Genomic DNA, 23,922 nt, shown 5'->3' on the forward strand with positions numbered 1-23,922 from the left:
GAGAACCCCGAGAGAAAGAGAGAGACAGCAAGAGAGAGAGAGAGGGGGAGCCTCATGTCGAGACCCAAATGAGCTTGTCACTGGGGATAAGAGCAGAGTCTGGAGTCTTTGAACCGTCATGACCTGCCCTCAGAGCAACACTCATCAGTCCACACAGTCAATGGTGCACAAATCCCTCATATTGAAGAGATCATCGCTGTTAGTAGATCTCCACATACAGTATAGCATCATATTTACTATTTACATATTTACAATATTGGTTGAAACAACATCCACAGTAGTCTTGTGTGTACTTAAAAAATAAATGTGTTAACCAATGAACCAAAGAAATTGGCATGAGGGGAGGACATTTTTTGGAAGCTGTTGTTCTTAGGGGCTTGAGTTGTGCATTACCTATAGGTGACTTCTCGAGGTCTCTGCTGGATTAATTATATGGTGTATATACAGTGCCTTGTGAAAGTATTCGGCCCTCTTGAACTTTGCGACCTTTTGCCACATTTCAGGCTTCAAACATAAAGATATAAAACTGTATTTTTTTGCGAAGAATCAACAACAAGTGGGACACAATCATGAAGTGGAACGACATTTATTGGATATTTCAAACTATTTTAACAAATCAAAAACTGAAATATTGGGCGTGCAAAATTATTCAGCCCCCTTAAGTTAATACTTTGTAGCGCCACCTTTTGCTGCGATTACAGCTGTAAGTCGCTTGGGGTATGTCTCTATCAGTTTTGCACATCGAGAGACTGACATTTTTTCCCATTCCTCCTTGCAAAACAGCTCGAGCTCAGTGAGGTTGGATGGAGAGCATTTGTGAACAGCAGTTTTCAGTTCTTTCCACAGATTCTCGATTGGATTCAGGTCTGGACTTTGACTTGGCCATTCTAACACCTGGATATGTTTATTTTTGAACCATTCCATTGTAGATTTTGCTTTATGTTTTGGATCATTGTCTTGTTGGAAGACAAATCTCCGTCCCAGTCTCAGGTCTTTTGCAGAATGGTCCTGTATTTGGCTCCATCCATCTTCCCATCAATTTTAACCATCTTCCCTGTCCCTGCTGAAGAAAAGCAGGCCCAAACCATGATGCTGCCACCACCATGTTTGACAGTGGGGATGGTGTGTTCAGCTGTGTTGCTTTTACGCCAAACATAACGTTTTGCATTGTTGCCAAAAATTTCAATTTTGGTTTCATCTGACCAGAGCACCTTCTTCCACATGTTTGGTGTGTCTCCCAGGTGGCTTGTGGCAAACTTTAAACGACACTTTTTATGGATATCTTTAAGAAATGGCTTTCTTCTTGCCACTCTTCCATAAAGGCCAGATTTGTGCAATATACGATTGATTGTTGTCCTATGGACAGAGTCTCCCACCTCAGCTGTAGATCTCTGCAGTTCATCCAGAGTGATCATGGGCCTCTTGGCTGCATCTCTGATCAGTCTTCTCCTTGTATGAGCTGAAAGTTTAGAGGGACGGCCAGGTCTTGGTAGATTTGCAGTGGTCTGATACTCCTTCCATTTCAATATTATCGCTTGCACAGTGCTCCTTGGGATGTTTAAAGCTTGGGAAATCTTTTTGTATCCAAATCCGGCTTTAAACTTCTTCACAACAGTATCTCGGACCTGCCTGGTGTGTTCCTTGTTCTTCATGATGCTCTCTGCGCTTTTAACGGACCTCTGAGACTATCACAGTGCAGGTGCATTTATACGGAGACTTGATTACACACAGGTGGATTGTATTTATCATCATTAGTCATTTAGGTCAACATTGGATCATTCAGAGATCCTCACTGAACTTCTGGAGAGAGTTTGCTGCACTGAAAGTAAAGGGGCTGAATAATTCTGCACGCCCAATTTTTCAGTTTTTGATTTGTTAAAAAAGTTTGAAATATCCAATAAATGTCGTTCCACTTCATGATTGTGTCCCACTTGTTGTTGATTCTTCACAAAAAAATACAGTTTTATATCTTTATGTTTGAAGCCTGAAATGTGGCAAAAGGTCGCAAAGTTCAAGGGGGCCGAATACTTTCGCAAGGCACTGTATATATATATATAAAAATGTGTTCCAAAATCAATGTAAGGGTAATTGTAGCGGATGTGAAATATATGGTGTAATAATAAGGTAGCAGGATAACGTCCATGCTCCCAAGGGGTGGGGGACATGATAATGTAGCCTACTGGGGGCTCTTCAGTTTCTCATATGGCGATGCAATATACTGCAATTCAGTATCCCATATCAGAAAGTAAATTCATATTGTTGGAACATTTTCCATCCCAGAACAACAAAACATAACTCATATTTATATGCTCTATGAGTCTACCTACCAGACTGTAAAATTCATTGGTATTCAAAGTCTGGTTTGCGAGGGAACTGTAGTGGGGTTGCGAAAAAGATAGTTATAATGTATTTTTGGGGAACAAGAAATGAAGAGTCCAGATTATTCTATGGGACAAAATTACAACTTTTTTGAGAAAGATAATTAGAACAATTAATTTAATTGAGTAAATGTATTTATTGGTTTCTTTATATTTTGATAAGAAATGAAAATGTAATGAAAGGTTATTTGTTGATGTAAAAACCTACATTTAATGACTAAGTTTGTGTCATTATATTTGGGTTGAGGTGGTGTCGCAAGAAATTATTGCTGAAAAAAATGGGGTCCCCAGAAATGATTGTGTAAAAAATGTGGACCCAGCTGGGAGACCATTTTACTGTATGCTCTTGCCCCACGGGGCATTATGGGGGTGCTGGAGCTCCTGGTAATATAATTAAGCCCTAATGCATATTCCCCCTGAGCCCAGAAAACATTGTTCCATATTGAATTGGGTAGCATGGATTTTTTTTATCTCAAAAAGCCATTTAAATTGTTTAGAGACAAGAAGGGCAGGACGTGTGCCAGGCTGCAGCCGAAGGTCAATGCCCATTATAGACCAGGATAAAATGGGATGGGACTGTAGATAGCAACAACAGCATAGCCAATATAACGATACTGTACACATGCCCTGTTTCAGTAGGCCCTATGAAGGCTAGGTCTGAGCCTGGATTTCTGTGAATTTCACAGCTCTGAGCAGAACACAACACTGCCAGGGCTTAGCATCTCTGAGTATGGCAATGCAGGGGCTTTGTGTCACCAACAGCCATCTTAGAAAAAAAGTAACGTCTAAAGATTGCCTCCAGCAGCCCAGTGAAGTGGATTAAGCAAACATGCCATTAAAACTGCAAGCAGTTTTTACCAGGCGCAGGAAGGCAGACCCACTCTCCAGCCTTATCGTCAACTAACCAACGTCTCTCTCTTTCTCTCTCTCTCTGCTCTCAGCCCAGCTTGCTCCCAACACAACAATTTCTGCAGCACTTTTCCCCTCATTTCTGTCTTGTACAATTTGTACTGAGGTTAGTTATGAAGCTAAATTGATGGCGTCTGAGCAAATACTTGTATAACAAACATCTAGACCACCCAGAGAAGACTAGCCACATGCTACATATCATTCCTTCCCCTTTCTGCTCCAAAGTAACCACGGTAAGAAGAGAGAGTTCACAGGCAGCAAGTCATTGCTGTGGCTCGATAGCTGACATTGCCTAAAATATCATGTCATGAAATCCAATGTGTTCAATGTGATCGCGGCATGACGAATGTGTGCGGATAAGTCCGTCTCGTGGAAGAATTGCACTTTCACAGAGGATACACAGAGAATCCCTCCTCTCAGTTCAATTCAAAGGGGTTTATTGACATGGGAAACATATGTTTACATTGCCAAAGCAAATGAAAGACAATAAACTTAAGTGAGAAAAAACCCCCATCAAATATTAACAGTAAACATGACAAGAGAAAATAAACCGATAAATATTGGTTGTGTTTACAATGGTGTTTGTGCTCTGCTGGTTGCCCTTTTCTTACGGCAACAAGTCACAAATCTTGCTTCTGTGATCACACACTATTGTATTTCTCCTAACACATATTTTTTTCTCCAAATTCTTCATGGGTCTGTGTGATCTGTGGGAAGTACAGTATTTGTCTCAAAGATGGTGCAAATGACACGAGGTTAGGAAGTGCAGCTCAGTTTCCACCTCATTTTGTGAGAAGTGGGCACATAGCCTGTCTTCTCTCGAGAGCCAGGTCTGCCTATGGTGGCCACTCTCGATAGCAAGTCTGGACATAGTCAAAGCTTTTCTTAATTTTAGGTCAGTCAGGTTTAGAGCCAGATATCATTACATTACAGTTTGCTCTGTTTTTTGGTTGATTCTATCGAATATGTCAAATCATTTTATTTTAGATTTATGTTGGGTCTAATAGTGTTGCTGTCCTGGGGCTCTGTGGGGTTTGTTTTTGTTTGTGAACAGAGCTCCAGAACCAACTGGCTGAGGGGACTCTTCTCCAGGTTCATCTCTCTGTAGGTGAGGGCTTTGTAAGGGAACATTTGAGAATTGCTTCCTTTAGGTGGTTGTAGAACTGAATTGTTCTTTCTGGATTTGGATTTTTAGCGGGTATCGTCCTAATTCTGCTCTGCATGCATTATTTTGAGTTTTACGTTGTACACTGAGAGTGTTTTCGCAGAATTCTGCATGCAGAGTCTAAATCTGATGTTTCTCCTTCTTGGTTGGCGAGTGGAGCACCGATCTCATGACCATCGGCAATGGGTTCTATTCAAGTGTTTTTTGCCAAATTCTAATTGGGATGTCGAACCTTATGTTCCTTTTGATGGCGTAGAAGGCCCTTCTTGCCTTGTCTCTCAGATTGTTCACAGCCTTGTGGTACTTGTGGTGCTGATATTAAGGCAAAGGTAGGTATAGTTCTTTGTGTGCTATAAGGCAATGATGTGTAGGTGTAGATGGAATTTGTATTTGTGGTCCTGGCAACTAGACCTTTTTTGGTCCCAGGTCTGAAAGTTTCTGTGCAGAAGCTCTAGGCACTGCTGTAGACCCTCCTTGATTGGGAACAGAAGCACATGATCATCCGCAAACCGTAAACATTTGACTTCAGATTCTAGTAGGGTGAGGCCCAGTGCTGCAGACTGTTCTAGTGCCCTCGCCAATTCATTGATATGCAGTGCCTTGCAAAAGTATTCAGACCAATTGGATTTCTTAACATTTGATTGTGTTACTAAGTGGGATTAACATTTATTTAATTGTAATTTTTTGTCAACTATGTAAACAAAATACTCTAATGTCAAAGTGGAAATTAGAAATTAAATAACTAAAATATAGTCGTTGCATTCAGTTCCCTGAGTCAATACATGTTAGAAACACATTTGCCATAGATTTTCAAGCAGATTTAAGTCAAAACTGTACCCTGGCCACTCAGATATATTTCGTGTCTTCTTGGTATGCAACTCCAGTGTAGATTTGGCCTTATGTTGTAGGTTATTTCCCTGCTGAAAAGTGAATTTCTCTCCCAGTCTCTGGTGTAAAGCACACTGAAGCAGGTTTTCCTCTAGGATTTTACCTTTGCTTAGCTACATCCCATTCCTTTTTATCCTGAAAAACTCCCCAGTATTATCCAATGTCAAGCATACCCATACCATGATGCAGCCACCACCATGCCTTAATTTAAGGAGAGTTATATTCAGTGATGTGTTGTGATGTATTTGCCCCAAACATACATGCATTCAGTGCATTCAGAAAGTTTTCAAACCCCTTGACTTTTTCCACATTTTGTTGCGTTACAGCCTTACTCTAAAATTTATTTTTTTTAAAAATCCTCCTCAATCTGCACACAATACCACATAATGGCAAAGCAAAATAGGTTTTTAGAAATGTTTGCAAATGTATATAAAAAAAGGAAATATGACGCCAGAAGCTTGGCACACCTGTATTTGGGGAGTTTCTCCCATTCTTCTCTGCAGATCCTCTCAAGCTCTGTCAGGTTGGATGGGGAGCGTCGCTGCACAGCTATTTTCAGGTCTCTGCTGGGATGTTGGATCGGTTTCATGTCCGGGCTCTGCCTGGGCCACTCAAGGACAATCAGAGACTTGTCCCAAAGCCAAGTCATTGTCCTGTTGGAAGGTGAACCTTCAGCCCAGTCTGAGGTTCTGAGCGCTTTGGAGCAGGTTTTCATCAACGATCTCTATGTACTTTGCTCCATTCATTTTTCCCTCGAACCTGACTAGTCTCCCAGTCCCTGCCACATCCCCACAGCATGATTCTGCCACCACCATGCTTCACTGTAGGGATGGGGCCAGGTTTCCTCCAGACATGACGCTTGGCATTCAGGCCAAAGAGTTCCATCTTGGTTTTGTCAGACCAGAAAATCTTGTTTCTCATGGTCTGGGAGTCCTTTAGGTGCCTTTTGGCAAACTCCAAGCGGGCTGTCATGTGCCTTTTACTGAGGAGTGGCTTCCGTGTCGCCACTCTTCCATAAAGGCCTGATTGGTAGAGTGCTGCAGAGATTGTTGTCCTTCTGGAAGTTTCTCCCATCTCCACAGAGGAACTCTGGAGCTCTGTCAGAGTGACCATTGAGTTCTTGATCACCTCTATGACCAAGGTCCTTCTCTCCAATTGCTCAGTTTGGCCGGGCGACCAGCTCTAGCAAGAGTCTTGGTGGTTCCAAGCTTCTTCCGTTTATGAACAATGGAGGCCACTGTGTCCTTGGGGACCTTCAATGCTGCAGACATTTTTTGGTACCCTTCCCCAGATTTGTGCCTCGACGCAAAGCTGTCTTGGAGCTTTCCTTTGACCTCACAGCTCAGTTTTTGCTCTTACATGCACTGTCAACTGTGGGACCTTATATAGACAGGTGTTTGCCTTTCCAAATCATGTCCAATCAATTGAATTTACCACAGGTGGACTCCAATCAAGTTGTAGAAATATCTCAAGGATGGTCAATGGAAACAGGATGCACCTGAGCTCAATTTCAAGTGTCATAGCAAACTGTCTGAATGGTTATGTAAAAAATATATTAATATATCTGTTTTTGCTTTGTTATTATGGGGTATTGTGTGTAGATTGATGAGGGACATTTAAACAAATAGATTTTAGAATAAGACTGTAATGTAACAAAATGTGGAAAAAGTAAAGGGGTCTGATGCACTGTAAGGCTTTGCAAACTGTTGTTGTGCTGACGTTGCTTCCAGAGGCAGTTTGGAACTTGGTAGTGAGTGTTGCATTTTCACATGCTACGCTCTTCAGAACTTGGCGGTCCCATTCTATGAGCTTGTGTGGCCTTCCATCCTATGGCGGTGCCACATTGAATGTCATTGAGCTCTTCTGTAAGGCAATTCTACTGCCAATGTTTGTCTTTGGAGATTGCATGGCTGTGTGCTCGACTTTATACACTTGTCAGCAACGAGTGTGGCTGAAATAGCCAAATCCACTAATTTGAAGGGTTGTCCACATACTTTTGTAAATATTGGCATGTTTCTATCTTTTTTACTACAAAACATAGAAACGCACCATGATGTTGGGGTTGTGCTGGAGATGATGAATATGAAGTAGAAGTTTCCCTTTAAGTATAGCCAGTTTGAATTTGTGGTATGTGCAGTACATATTATAATTTTGTTTAGGATACCATCAACATCACAGGCCTTTCATTCAGTGTAAATGTAGAATCCAGTGAGTTGTGATAGTCTATAATAGCTTATTCTAAGATTGGTAATTGATCATCTACAGTATATGTTTTTGCTGTTGGTTCTTTGTTATAGGGCCAAAAAGATTGGAAAAGTGGTTGATCCATAGGTCTCCATTTTGGATAGGTAGCTCTTCATGTTGTTGTTTGTTTAGTGTGTTCCAATTTTCCCAGAAGTGGTTCGATTCTATGGATTCTTCAATAACCTTGAACTGATTTCTGTAATGCTGTTCCTTTTTTCTCTCTCTCTTTTCTCTCTCTCTCTCCCTCTGTGCCCCTCTCTCTCTCTCTCTCTCTCTCTCTCCCTCTGTCCCCCTCTCTCTATCTCTCTCTCTCTCTCTCTCTCTCCCTCTGTCCCCCCCTCTCTCTCTCTCTCTCTCTCTCTCTCTCTCTCTCTGTGCCCCTCTCTCTCTCTCTCTCTCTCTCCTCTGTCCCCCCCCCTCTCTCTCTCTCTCTCTCCCTCTGTCCCCCCCTCTCTCTCTCTCTCTCTCTCTCTCTCTCTCTCTCTCTCTCTGTGCCCCTCTCTCTCTCTCTCTCTCTCTCCTCTGCCCCCCCCCCCTCTCTCTCTATCTCTCTCCCTCTGCCCCCCCTTCTCTCTCTCTCTCTCTCTCTCTCTCTCTCTCTCTCTCTCCCTCTGCCCCCCCTTCTCTCTCTCTCTCTCTCTCTCTCTCTCTCTCTCTCTCTCTCTCTCTCTCTCTCTCTCTCTCTCTCTCTCTCTCTCTCTCTGCTGTGATCGATCAGTCTTACTCTAACATGAAAGGTTCACATTGTAAACTTAAACAATTGTTTAATCACCTTTATTCTAAGTTAAGTGGACTTCAAAAAGACAAGAATTGTATCTAATGTGTTAACGTTTGTTTACTCAACAGTAAACTTACTGAGCTGTTTACTTACTGAGCTGAACTTGAACAAGCTTGTTGAGTAAAATCACAAATTCATATTTGCTCAAAATCACACCCATAATTTGTACATTTTAGCAGATGCTCCTATCCAGAGCGATTTACAGGACCAATTAGGGTTTTGTTTCTTGCTCAAGGGCAGATCGGCAGATTTTCCACGTAGTCGGATCAGGGATTTGAATCGGTGACCTTTCGATTACTGGTCCAACAATCGTAACCGCTAGGCTACCTGCAACCCTATAATTATCATATTTCCCAGAATGCTCTATTGCAGGTTGATTTTAGTAATTGTTTGTTTCAATAACCTGTGTTTTTGCATGTGCATTAATTGGTTGAATAATCTTATGCTACACAAACATAAATAACATAATTGTTCTAAACTAATTAACTCTGTTAGTAGTTGGACTTATTGCACCCGTTACTGAGATGGCTATTCCAGTTGATATGATTTCGGTAGTGTCAGTAATCAAACTTCCCTACTCCAACAGTCATTCTCAATTCAGGTTGTGGGTGATTAAAAGTTCCAATTGACCCTTTGCTAAGCCCCGCCCCCCTTGGTTACTGTGGCAACGTCAGACTACATTTTCCCGGGAAGCCCAATTCTCCATTCTAACCGCTGGAAAAATCCTCTCACAATGATCTCAAACTCTTTAATACACAATGACATTTAACACATACTCCCCCTTGCTAATCAGGAAACTCTTGGGTATGTTGTGGTGGACTGTCATTACAATTACTTCATGGGAACCTGGTAAAATGATGTTTGTAGTGTGGCAAGGCTCTGAATTCACTGCCAGCATGCAGTCAATGCTACGAACCACTTTTGGAGTTAACTAGTGCTCTCAAATCATATCCTGATGTCGACAGAAGATGGGAGTTGTTTTAATAACATGGCTAACTTAGCTAACATACATTTCAAGAAAATAAGTTATAATAAGTGGCTAGCTAGCTAGCATTAGCAACGTTTCGTGGTCAATGAAACTGAGAGCTAGCTAACCAGCTGAGCTAGAAAACAGTGTTACAAAAAGAAGAATTTTGGATTCTAAACATACTCCATCAATGTGAGCTTGTCCGAGGTGTCGTACTCATAAGAGCACTACGATTGGTTCCCCAAAATTCTGGGGCGGGGCTTAGCGAAGGGTCAATTGTTGGATATCCTCACTCTGAATAGATTTCAATAAGAAATTCAGATCACTTTGCAAGCCAGCATAATGTGACTTGCAGGCTTGATGTGGCCTGTAAAACAGGAGTTTCAGATCACTGTGTTAGGCTTGGCCCTCATAGAAAGGCCTTATGATATATGTAATGTACTGTCATAAAAAGTTTAATTTGATAGATAAACACTGGAAAATATGCAAATAAGGAAGAATACATTTTCAAGTTGAATTATATGTTCACGCAACCAAAATTCTACGTTGGTTAAGCTGTGTGCTAAAATGTTGAGCAAACTCGCAATCCTATTGCAGCTAGTTGCCTTATAATTTGTACATTGAATCAGCATCTTGTTTTTTTGTGATAGTGCAGTAAATTGAGAAATCAAGTAGCTGAGTTGCAGATACCAGGTACAGCTCAAGACTAGAAAATAAAAGAGAGCTGCACACTCTAGGAGCTCAGATGCAAAAATTGAATTAACAACGTTTCAACAGCCAAACTGTCTTCATCAGGGTATAATCACAAACACTGCGGGATGGCTCGTTTATATAGGGTCAAAAGACACAAGTGTCTGTAATCATGGCCAAGAGTGGCCTAATATCATTGGTTAATTCTCAAATATTAAAATGGCATACAAAGAACAGCATACAAAGATGCCAATATAACGCAGAGACGAAATCAAGTGGCCTGCCTCCAAAAGTGGGCCGCAACTGGATAAGTAAAGTTTTTACACCTAATGGTGCTACGATGCTCTGAGATACGTACTTTTAATTTGCACTTTGTTTTACCTACATAAGTTTTACCACAAGGACAAGTTATAAGATAAATAACTGCCTTAAGATAAATAACAACTCAAGACTAGGCCAGGGACCATCAAAGAGAAAGAGTTGTTTGAGGGACGATGGACACACACACACACACACACACACACACACACACACACACACACACACACACACACACACACACACACACACACACACACACACACACACACACACACACACACACACACACACACACACACACACACACACACACACACACACACACACACACACAGGGATTCCCTTCCCAATTATGATGCAGGTAGAGCAGAGGAGATTAGTGTGTGTGTGTGTGTGTGTGTGTGTGTGTGTGTGTGTGTGTGTGTGTGTGTGTGTGTGTGTGTGTGTGTGTGTGTGTGTGTGTGTGTGTGGACTTGCTCACGTCTGTGTCCCAGATGAGCAGCTGTCTAGGCCCGTGCTCTACTGGGTAATCGCTGTAGGGACTGCTGCACATGCTGCTCTGCCCACTTACATTAAAGAGGAAAGCCCAGCAGGGCTGTGTAGACAGAAATGGGTAAGAATACGAAGTGAATAAAGGAGGAGTGCACATGGGATTTGACTTGAATGTTCTTAACTTTGCTTATCTGACTCTTGATACCAAGCTGGTCAGGGTCAGGGCTTAAAGCACAAACACCAACAAGTGTTTTGGGATGACCTGTACCATTACCATGACTGGAACACTCCTGTCCCAGTGCTTAGGGACAATGCAGTGTAAATCGTCCCAAGGACATGTCATGATAAGCCATGGCATCACTCACCTGTCTACTGCCACCAGCTGAGAGGGGTTAAAGATGCCATTCCGCCTGCCAGTTTCATTTACATTCTAAACCACGGCTGGACAGATAGACGACTGAGAAAAATGGACTACTAATGGCAAAATGTACTTGATTTGTAAGCCAGGTCCATTAATGTGTCATTTTTCCATGTTGAATAAAACATTTTCTCACAGTGGTCTGGTTGATCCTGAAGCATGAAGTGGCCTCACTAATTGGTAATTAAAATGTAGTTATAGGTAAAAAGACTATCACTAATGACTAGTCATTAATCCACTCTATCCAGTCCTCGCTCCCTCCCTCACTCTCCCTCTCTCTCAAGCTTTCTGCTTTGTTTCATGACCAGGCGTGTACTCTTTAGATATTCAGAATGCGGCTTCTCTCCACTGGACCCACAGTGCTATCATCTCTAGTCATTCCTGCCCTACCATCCTATACTGAGCCACTTTATGATCAATGACTCACGTGTGCCGAGTCTCCACACACATTAATCACCGCGGTCTGTAGGAATGCACCCTTAGATCATGGTGAGCGCACAGTTCTACAGACCTCTCGTCATCTGTGCGCTGTGCATGGGGCACATTTTTGACAATACATTTTTGACAATAACCACAGTGTATGTATTCCGTTTTACTACTTTGCTGGCCAAGCATCAGACAGGTCTGACTAGGAGATATGGGATGAGTTCACTTACTATGCATCATGCCCTGTTGTGCTGCTAGACCCTCATTGGAAACTGTGTGTGGGGGATAAACCTGGTGGTCACCATTTAAATACAGTGGTAGTCTAGTAGTCAGGAGCTGTTTCACAACTTGTAGTACTGCTTGTCTAGGTGCAGTGTGTTGCAGTGCTGTATTTGGAAAGGGAGTATAGACTATCTACTATAGACTACCAAGTCAGACGTGTGTGCAATTCATTGACAATAGGGTACAACTGAGTATCTTTTTGTGTGTACAGTATATATTGATACTGTTCTGTGCTTGTATACCTGTGCTGGTTGGCTGCTGTCCCTTCACTGTCACCGCCTCTGTATGATATACTCTCCCCAGTCCGAGTCAGTGGGTATATGAACCCCTCGATGGCAGGGAGCCAAGTGTGATCGCCAGTCTTTTTCAGTACAACTACTCCTTTAGAAGGCCCATCACTGGCATCAGATGTTCAGATTTTCTCAACACAGTACCTTTTTGAACACATCATTTTAGGGTGTAGTTCAGTATGATGGTGATGTTGACAAGAAACAACAGCACTCGCCCCTTCCACTCCCTACACTTCCTCGGATTTCCCAGCAAACGGGAAACGTGTTGCGGCAAATGTTCTCATAACACAAAAACTGTCCAGCTGTGCTGAATATTATACTATGTTTGTATAAAGCATTCGCCTGATGTTGCAAGAACGTTTCCAAAACACATTTTGTCTGTTCTTTAAAGGTTCCCAGAATGTTTCTTTAGGTTGTGAGAACATTATGGGGATATGAAAATACATACACTATACAGTGCATTCGTAAAGTATTCAGACCCCTTGACTTTTTCCACGTTTATGTTACAGCCTTATTCTAAAATGTATTAACTTGTTTTTTCCCCGCATCAATATACACACAATACTCCATAATGACAAAGCAAAAACAGGTTTTTATACATTTTTGCAAATTTATTGAATATACAAAAATGAAAAATCATATTGACATAAGTGTTCAGACCCTTTACTTAGTTGAAGCACCTTTGACAGCGATTACAGCCTCCAGTCTTCTTGAGTTTGACGCATGAACCTTGGCACACCTGTATTTGGGGAGTTTCTCCCATTCTTCTCTGCAGATCCTCTCAAGCTCTGTCAGGTTGGATGGGGAGCATTGCTGCACAGCTATTTTCAGGTCTTTCCAGAGATGTTGGATCGGGTTCAAGTCTGGGCTCTGCTTGGGCCACTCAAGGACATTCAGAGACTCGTCTCGAAGCCATTCCTGTGTTGTCTTGGCTGTGTGCTTAGGGTCGTTGTCCTGTTGGCAGATGAACCTTCGCCCCCAGTCTGAGGTCCTGAGCGATCTGGAGCAGATTTTCATCAAGCATCTCTCTGTACTTTGCACCATTCAACTTTCCCTCAATCCTGACTAGTCTCCCAGTCCCTGCCGCTGAAAAACATCAACAAGCACGATGCTGCCATCACCATGCTTCACCGTAGGGATGGTCCCAGGTTTCCTCCAGGCCAGAGAGTCTTGTTTCTCATGGTCTGAGAGTCTTTTAGATGCCGTTTGGCAAACTCCAAGCGGATTGTTATGTGCCTTTTACTGAGGAGTGACTTCTGTCTGGCCAATCTACCATAAAGGCCTGATTGGTGGAGTGCTGCAGAGATGGTTGTCCTTCTGGAATGTTCTCCCATTTCCACAGTGGAACTCTGGAGCTCTGTCAGAGTGACCATTGGGTTCTTGGTCACCTCCCTGGCCAAGGCCCTTCTCCACCAATTGCTCAGTTTGGCCGGGCGGCCAGCTCTAGGAAGAGTCTTGGTGGTTTCAAACTTCTTCCATTTAAGAATGATGGAGGCCACTGTGTCATTGGGGACCTTCAATACTGCAAGCATGTCTCATAGCGTTACAGACAATTCCTTCGACCTCATGGCTTGGTTTTTTCTCTGACATGCACTGTCAACTGTAACTTTATATAGACAAGTGTGTTCCGTTCCAAATCATGTCCAATCAATTGAATTTACCACAGGTGGACTCCAATCAACTTGTAGAAGGATGATCAATGGAAACAGGATGCACTTGAGCTCAATTCCGAGTCTCATATCAAAGGGTCTGAAAACTTATGTAAGTAAGGTATTTCTGTTTGTTTTTTTATACATTTGTAAACATTTCTTAAAACCTGTTTTCCCTTTGCCATTATGAGGTAATGTATATAGACGGATGATAGTGTTTCATTTTTAATAATTTGTAGAATAAGGCTGTAACATAACAAAATGTAGAAAAGGTCAAGGTGTCTGAATACTTTCTGAATGTATTGTATGTACACAAGTATGTAGGCACCCCTTCAAATGAGTGGATTCGGCTATTTCAGACACACCCGTTGCTGACAGGTGTATAAAATCGAGCACACAGCCATACAATCTCCATAGACAAACATTGACAGTAGAATGGCTTTACTGAAGTGCTCAGTGACTTTCAATGTGGCACTGTCATAGGATGCCACTTTTCCAACAAATCAGTTAATCAAATGTATGCCCTGCTAGAGCTGTCAACTGTACGTACTGTTATTTTGAAGTGGAAACGTCTTGGAGCAACAACGGCTCTGCCGCAAAGTGGTAGGCCACACAAGCTCACCGAACGAGACCACCGAGTGCTGAACCGCATAGAACGTAAAAATGATCTGTCCTCAGTTAAAACACTCACTACCGAGTTCCAAACTGCCTCTGGAAGCAGCGTCAGCACATTAACTGTTTGTCGGAAGAATCATGAAATGGGTTTCCATGGCCCATCAGCTGCACACAAGCCTAAGATCACCATGCGCAATGCCAAGCGACGGCTGAAGTGGTGTAAAGCTCGCCGCCATTGGATTCTGGGGCAGTGGAAACACATTCTCTGCAGTGATGAATCACGTTGCCCGATCTGACAGTCCGATGGACAAATCTGGGTTTGGCGGATGCCCGGAGTACGCTAACTGCCCCAATGCATAGTGCCAACTGTAAAGTTTGGTGGAGGAGGAATAATGTGGCTGTTTTTCATGGTTCGGGCCAGGCCCCTTAGTTCCATTGAAGGAAAATCTTAACTCTACAGCATACAATGATATTCTAGACTATTCTGTGCTTCCATCTTTGTGGCAACAGTTTGGGGAAGGCCCTTTCCTGTTTCAGCATGACAATGCCCCCGTGCAAAAAGCAAGGTCTATACAGAAATGGTTTGTCGAGATCAGTGTGGAAGACCTTGACTGGCCTGCTCAGAGCCCTGACCTCAACCCCATTGGGAGGAATTGGAACAATGACTGCAAGCCAGTTCTAATCATAACTAATGCTCTTGTGGCTGAATGGAAGAACATTTAGAGAATTTTACCTAACATTCATGGGACATTTGGAACATACAAGCTCAAACATTTAATCATACAAGCACAAACATTTTTTGACACTTTATATGTCAACAATCTGCATGTAGGGTTTGAACCAGTGATATTTGGCTCTCAAGCCAAGTCTTTTAGCCTCTTCACCACCAGGAAGCTCTCTTACATCTTTTTACAGTATATAGCCATGGCAGTATGGTCAATTAGGAATTCCATTCTTCCTTTTTTCTTTCTTAGGCATAACAAAGCCAGGGATATACTAGTAACTAGGTTATTCACCATAACCTCACCCATCCTCTTTATATGCTGCAGACTTCTGGGCCCATATTTACAAGGTACCCAAGGTTATGAGTGCTGATCTAGGATTACTTTTGCTTTTCAGATCATGAAAAATAAAACATTTCGGACCATATCAAGTGTCTCGAAGTAGGAATTACAGCGGTTGCGTTTTTAAAGAGTTGAACAGTCAATTTCTTTAGTTAGTCTAAATTCTGCACTTATGACTGGATTTATACATCTGGATGAGGTAAAGACATCCTCTCTTTTAGTAGAGTATATCTGAGCTTCAGCTTCAGGTTTGTTTTCAAAAGAAACATGGTTAGAGAGTATGTGGGATTGAACTTGCAACCTTTAGCCAGATCATTAACCCTCTGCACTACCAGGGGATATCTGTGGCTTTGTGGGGGTTTTTTCAGTCTAATATGGCCAATCAGAACACAGAACAAAATCTCAGTTATTCAAATGTTCCCATCCTTTTCATACTCTGTGTACTCGTAACACTGTATTTTATGATTTTTCTCTTTGCTATTGCACTTTTTTTGTTGACCATTTTACTTAATTGTTGTCCAGATATGATTTGATATTGAGATAAAAACAGCTGCATTGGACCACGAGCAATCCCGTATCCGGGAGCGTAATTGTAGCCTCAAGCTCATTACCATAACGCAACGTTAACTATTCATGAAAATCGCAAATGAAATGAAATAAATATATTGGCTCACAAGCTTAGCCTTTGGTTAACAACACTGTCATCTCAGATTTTCAAAAAATGCTTTTCAACCATAGCTACACAAGCATTTGTGTAAGAGTATTGATAGCTAGCATAGCATTAAGCCTAGCATTCAGCAGGCAACATTTTCACAAAAACAAGAAAAGCATTCAAATAAAATCATTTACCTTTGAAGAACTTTGGATGTTTTCAATGAGGAGACTCTCAGTTAGATAGCAAATGTTCAGTTTTTCCAAAAATATTATTTGTGTAGGAGAAATCGCTCCATTTTGTTCATCATGTTTGGCTAAGAAAAAAAAACGAAAATTCAGTCATTACAACGCAAACTTTTTTCCAAATTAACTCCATAATATCGACAGAAACATGGCAAACGTTGTTTAGAATCAATCCTCAAGGTGTTTTTCACATATCTATTCGATGATAAATCACTCGTGGCAGTTTTGTTTCTCCTCTGTTCAAAATGGAAAAATGCACGCACCTGGAGATTACGCAATAGTTTCGACGGAGGACACCGAGCGGACACCTGGTAAATGTAGTCTCTTATGGTCAATTTTCCAATGATATGCCTACAAATACGTCACAATGCTGCAAACACCTTGGGGAAAGGACAGAAAGTGTAGGCTCATTCCTTGCGCAATCACAGCCATATAAGGAGACATTGGAACACAGCGCATTCGAAATCTGGCTCACTTCCTGTATGAAATTTCATCTTGGTTTTGCCCGTAGCATTAGTTCTGTGGCACTCACAGACAATATATTTGCAGTGTTTTCTTTCCAAAGCTGTCAATTATATGCATAGTCGAGCATCTTTTCGTGACAAAATATCTTGTTTAAAACGGGAACGTTTTTCATCCAAAAATGAAATACTGCCCCCAGAGGTTCAAAGATTATTGCATTGAACCTGCTTTTTTTTATGTATTATAATTTTTTTTCAGAATGGGTATTGCATACATTTGTACATTGAGTATATAAAGCATTAAAAACACTTTATCTTACTATGACATAGACTGACTAAGTGAAAGCTATGATCCCTTGTTGATCACTTGTCACTTGTTAAATCCACTTCAATCAGTGTAGATGAAGGGGATGGGACAGGTTAAATACGTTTTTTAAGCCTTGAGACAATTAAGACATGGATTGTATTTGTGTGCAATTCAGAGTGTGAACGGGCAAGACAAAATATTTAAGTGCCTTTGAACGGGGAATGGTAGTACTGTCAGGTGCACGGGTTTGTGCCAAGAATGTCAACACTGCTGGGTTTTTCACGCTCAACAGTTTCCCGTGTGAATCAAGAACGGTCCACTACCCAAAGGACACCCAGTCAACTTGACCACAACTGTGGAAATGATTGGAGTCAACATGGGCCAGCATCCCTGTAGAACGCTTTCGACACCTTGTAGAGGTCTGTATTTAAGAAGCATATGAATAGACAAGAATACAAGTTATTTAAAGGAAGCTCTAACCAACTAAAATCTCATTTCATAAGACTTTCAACACAAAACAAAATCATAATAGTGCACAGCATATGAAGAGGATGGGAACATTTGAATGTATCTGTGTCCTGATTGACCTTATTAGACTGAGAGAAAAAAACTGCATTACCACAGCTACAGTATCTCACTGGTGGCACAGCGGGTTCAGGATCTGATTGCAGAGCTGATGATTGCAGGTTCAATCGAACATAGTCTTTTAAAAAAACAGTGAAATTAAGGCTCAGATATAATCTACTAAAAGAGGGGATGTTTAAATTTTGTCCAGATGTATAAATCTGGTCCCACCGTACCTTCTCCGCTGTGCAATCTGGTTTCCGAGCCGGTCACGGGTGCACCTCAGCCACGCTCAAGGTACTAAACGATATCATAACCGCCATCGATAAAAGACAGTACTGTGCAGCCGTCTTCATCGACCTGGCCAAGGCTTTCGACTCTGTCAATCACCATATTCTTATCGGCAGACTCAGTAGCCTCGGTGTTTCTAATGACTGCCTTGCCTGGTTCACCAACTACTTTGCAGACAGAGTGTGTTAAATCAGAGGGCATGTTGTCCAGTCCTCTGGCAGTCTCTATGGAGATGCCACAGGGTTCAATTCTCGGGCTGACTCTTTTCTCTGTATATATCAATGATGTTGCTGCGGGCGATTCCATGATCCACCTCTACGCAGACGACACCATTCTGTATACTTCCGGCCCTTCCTTGGACACTGTGCTATCTAACCTCCAAACGAGCTTCAACGCCATACAACACTCCTTCCGTGGCCTCCAACTGCTCTTAAACGCTAGTAAAACCAAATGCATGCTTTTCAACCGTTCGCTGCCTGCACCTGCACGCCCGACTAGCATCACCACCCTGGATGGTTTCGACCTAGAATATGTGGACATCTATAAGTACCTAGGTGTCTGGCGAGACTGTAAACTCTCCTTACAGACTCATATCAAACATCTCCAATCTAAAATCAAATCTAGAGTCTGCTTTCTATTCCGCAACAAAGCCTCCTTCACTCACGCCGCCAAACTTACCCTAGTAAAACTGACTATCCTACCGATCCTCGACTTCGGCGACGTCATCTACAAAATAGCTTCCAATACTCTACTCAGCAAACTGGATGCAGTTTATCACAGTGCCATCCGTTTTGTTACTAAAGCACCTTATACCACCCACCACTGCGACCTGTATGCTCTAGTCGGCTGGCCCTCGCTACATATTCGTCGCCAGACCCACTGGCTCCAGGTCATCTACAAGTCCATGCTAGGTAAAGCTCCTCCTTATCTCAGTTCACTGGTCACGATGGCAACACCCACCCGTAGCACCAGCAGGTGTATCTCACTGATCATCCCTAAAGCCTCATTTGGCCGCCTTTTGTTCCAGTTCTCTGCTGCCTGTGACTGGAACGAATTGCAAAATTAGCTGAAGTTGGAGACTTTTATCTCCCTCACCAACTTCAAACCTCTGCTATCTGAGCAGCTAACCGATCGCTGCAGCTGTACATAGTCTATCGGTAAATTGCCCACCCAATTTACCTACCTCATCCCCATACTGTTTATATTTATTTACTTTTCTACTCTTTTGCACACCAGTATCTCTACCTGTACATGACCATCTGATCATTTATCACTCCAGTGTTAATCTGCTAAATTGTAATTATTTGCCTACCTCCTCATGCCTTTTGCACACAATGTATATAGACTCTCTTCTTTATTATTTTTTTCCTACTGTGTTATTGACTTGTTAATTGTTTACTCCATGTGTAACTCTGTGTTGTCTGTTCACACTGCTATGCTTTATCTTGGCCAGGTCGCAGTTGTAAATGAGAACTTGTTCTCAACTAGCCTACCTAGTTAAATAAAGATGAAATGTAAAAATTTAAAAATAGTCAGAGATTCAAAATTTAGACTAACTGTAAAAAAAATAAACATTGTGTAAAAACTGCCTGTTCAACGTTTAAAAACGCACACCAAATTGAATTCCTACTTTGAGACATTTGATATGGTCCCCCCCTGTCTTATTTTTCATGCTCTGAAAAACGCACAACTGTTTTTGGGAATGTATCTTTGTGATGTCCCCACATTGTTCTCAACCGACTGTTCCCACAACCTAATGAAACATTCTGGGAACCTTTAAAGAACAAAGTGAATGTGTTCTAGGAGCGTTCTTGCAACATCAGGCGTATTTTTTGGACAGTTTGCTACTGGACAGTTTTTGTGTCACGAGAACATTTGCTGTGACCTAACGAATGTTCTGGGAACTTTCACAGAACCCGTTTTGATTTGTTGGGTTTACTCTGGCACCAGAAGGCCATTAATATGCACTGCAAACCCATCATCTAGCCAGAGCCTCAACTCAATAGCAGAAGGCAAAATAGTAGGCCGTCATTGTAAATAACAATTTGTTCTTAACTGACTTGCCTAGTTAAATAAATCAAAAGGAAAAAGTCATTGGATTCAAATAAGGCAGAGTTCCTGGAAACACATCAGAGTCCATGAAAAAGAAGGGTATTTTTCTCCTCTGTTTTCTTTCCTTTTTTTCTGCCACCCCTACCAACTATGAGCAGTCCTCCCCGCTGATTTGAAAACCCATTAAAACTTAAATATTGGTTTTCATTTTAGGCAATGGGGCTATGTCACACATGGTTAATGCTGAACTGTGTCAGTTTGCACGTGTGTGTTACGTGTGTGTGCGTATACCTGCAGCTCCACTGACTATAAACCCAGGTCTAACTCAGGTTAATATACATTTAGTTGAGTGAGACAGAGATTTCCCATAGGCATCTGATTCATTGCCTCTGGTCCGTAAAAGAGTTGACATAAACGTAATATATTACACAGACCAAATATTTAACATGGAAAATATAGCATACTGATAAGAAAAATATTGCGCTGTCGCTTTGGGCAAGTTAAAACCAGCTGCGTATGACCTTGAATGACCTTACATAACAATATATGTTTCATACATGACTTAATCTGGTATTCTATTAATTATTCCCACGTATCCACCCATAATGTGGGTTATGTGCTATGTTATGCTACCTACTACGCAACAATGCTCCGTTAATTCACTCTGCATTCCCATTGTTAAATATTAGATGTTATAAATTCCACATTGTACTCCAAACCAAAGCCTTTAATGTTCCAACTCTTTCTTATTCATGAGGACAAGCCGGGAAGTGAGTATGCCTCTAAGGTAAAGCCCAAAGAACCGGAGACAGGGTTCTCATAGCTAAAAATAGTATCCAACGCACACACAGCAATACAACATTTTCAGGAGGGAGACACTGACTTGCTTCTGATGGAAAATGCATAAATTTAACAAGGATGAGGTTGCTCACAGGAAGCCCTTCGGGGTATCCCCGTTATCCGGAATATGCACAATTGTTTGTTTGAGTCACCCAGTCACTCCTGAATCATGGGTGAAGTGGCTTCTAATTGTATGTGTGCAGCATGTGTTAATTTCCTCACCCACACAAGCTATGGCAGAAGTATACCTTCCCACACATTGCACTTTCCTACTCCAGGTCTTTTCTAAGTGTTATGTAAAGAATGATCTCCTCTCGCTACTGTTTGTATTTCCATATTTCTCCCTCCAAACACATTGTTATTTTCTCAGCACAGAGAGAGTGTGTGACTGTGTAGGCCTACTTATTGTTTTCTGTAAGTGTGTTTTTGCCCACAAACTACTTTATGTACTTTGGCATTGACCTTTAGATATGACAGCCATCACATTGTAACAGGTATAACCAGGATAAGCAAAGCTCCCAGCAGTGTAGACATGGCAGTAATCCCATCCTAGACCTGAGGGGTTAATAGCATGCATTCGGCCCCGGTCTGAGGGCCACACTCCCCACAGGGGCCTCATCACCCACTGGCCCCCAGGTTCCTCCACCTTCCTCCACAGTCCTCCTTGGGGCCACAGAAATGCTGATTCCAGGTCTGCTCACGGTGGACGTCACGCTGGGTTCAGTGGTGTGGCAGTAGACCAGGGCACCAGGGCTCTCTGCATGGTTCCTTTCCCCCCGCCTGGCCTGTTCTAATGTAATATGCACATTACCTGTGAATAGAGATCTTATTTATGGCTGTACAGTCGCAATAAACCAAAAGCCTGGAGTATAGCAGCTCCATGTGGGTAAACGGAGTGGTTTGTTTTTCCAACAGGGATAATTTCAGTGTAGTGTTTTGTTATGGGTAATGCAATGCCACTTATAATCTAGAGGTATTGTTAGATTACAGTCACACGTGTCGTGCTGGAGATGCAAACAGTAGGTTTGCTATGGTTCTCCGTAAGAGAGGTAGTTTTAAATTGGTTTCATTGAATGCATAAAATGTTGAGGATCAACCTCATTTAGTTCTACTTTACAGCACCCACTCACTCAATTTACAGTTGATTCACCGAAACAAACAATCCATCACTGTCTTTTGAAGTGGCACTTTCACACAGGTAATTCCACACAGGTGGCCCACCTGCACTGCTAAAATACCCCAGGTTGAAACTTAGCTGCCATTAGTTTTGACAGGTTTCAAAACCCTTTCTGCTGAACTGAACTCGAGGCAAACTTGCTAATGAATGAGCCTGTGGGTGCACTTGTGTTTCTGTTTCCGAGAGGGTTGTAGTTATCCAAAAAAGACAAAGGCTGTATGTCAATTTACTACATACAGGTACTTTCACATTTCCAAATAGAAACGCAGATCAATGAATGGCTGCAGTTAAACAGTGAATGCAGGGCGGAACATACTTCTACCAAACCTGCTCTTACTCAGACAGTGTGTTTGCGTTGAGACTCCTGCCGCTGTCTAACCCAGCAAGCGCAGCCGTGGGAAGGAGTGGGAGGGCAAATCAAAAGGCAGCTCAGACTGAGTCTCTGCTGCTCTGCTAGAAAAGGTAGCTTGTATTTTGATCAATGCAGCACAGGAATTAATAAAGGAAGGAAAATGTACCTCCTACACCCTATGTTTCTGTCTCATATTGTGGGATTGCGTTTTCGTCATTCAGTTCCTTCATTGGTTTTAACAATGCCTTGTATGAATTAACTAGGGATTCCACCTCCATATTGCTATGGCACTGCACTCTATGAGGAACACTGGGGGACTGGATGTTTCCCATATCAGTGTTGCAGTGCTCAGATCGACTGACAATAGAGGGGGTAGGAGTTGTCCCTCCCTTTCGCTCTCCCTCTTCTCCTCCCCTCCCCTCAGACGCAGCACTGCGATCGATTCGAACATTCTCTCTATTTCTCCCGAGGACTGGGGAGGTTAGGTTCGAGCTGCTGCTCCTACAGAGTGTGTATGCACTGTACAGTGTGTAAATGGCCCACTGTGGAATGGGGATAGGTTTAGGTCGGTTATGTAACTTATGTGAATTGGGGAGTCAGGAGAATAAATGAGTGAAGTGCCGGAGGAGGTCAAGTCCTTTATGACCTTTGGGATTGACCTTAGCCCCGAGGGCCACTTGTCAGGTGACTTCAGATAAAATATCAGCCATATCAGGGGATTGAGAGGCAATAAATACTTTAATTTGTGTGTTTTTTATTCTCACATATCCTCAGGTCTGTTCAACACCTGTAAATGTAATCGAGGCATAGTCAATGAGTGATCAATGAGTGGTTTGCCGTTAAGCTGCTGATGTTATTCTGTGACACTGCTGTTGGTGGGTGGAAAGGGGGAACGTTAATGAGTTATTATCTAGCAGCTATCTAATACATCAAACACAGGCATTAACATTCTAAGCACTAAGCAAGAGGCCAGAATCAATTAAATCCCCACCTCACATTGTTAAAATCTAAGCTGTATAAACTATGACAAGTGAAACATAATTAGGTATTCAATTGTATTAAATTGACCAGCGAGTTTAACAGACTCTCAGCGTGTTTCATATATTCCCTGTTAATTCAAGCAAAATAACATTTAATCCATCATAATCATGCCTCGCCTCGCTTCTCATCCTGAGCTATTTCTGCTGCGCTAATTCATCTACCTCTCCTCTGAGATGATGATGATGCCGATATGTGATGGTGTACCAGTGGGTTTTCAATCAGAACACACGCACACACCAGCACACACACTTCACAACGACTTTCTGCATACCCATGCAGATTTAAATGGAGATTTTTTTCGATACGCACATTCTGAATTCTCTATGGGATTTACAGATGCACACCTGCAAATTATGAATACTAT

The 23,922-nt window shown here is 42.1% G+C and overlaps 1 protein-coding gene across 2 annotated transcripts in view; it reads left to right on the plus strand.

Annotated features, from left to right (window-relative positions):
- dlgap2a (discs, large (Drosophila) homolog-associated protein 2a) overlaps window positions 1–23,922 on the plus strand; it is a 170,745-nt gene that overhangs the window by 83,015 nt on the left and 63,808 nt on the right. The gene's annotated exons all lie outside the window — the stretch shown is intronic.

This window comes from Oncorhynchus mykiss, chromosome 25 (assembly GCF_013265735.2).
Source record: "Oncorhynchus mykiss isolate Arlee chromosome 25, USDA_OmykA_1.1, whole genome shotgun sequence".
NCBI lineage: Eukaryota > Metazoa > Chordata > Actinopteri > Salmoniformes > Salmonidae > Oncorhynchus > Oncorhynchus mykiss.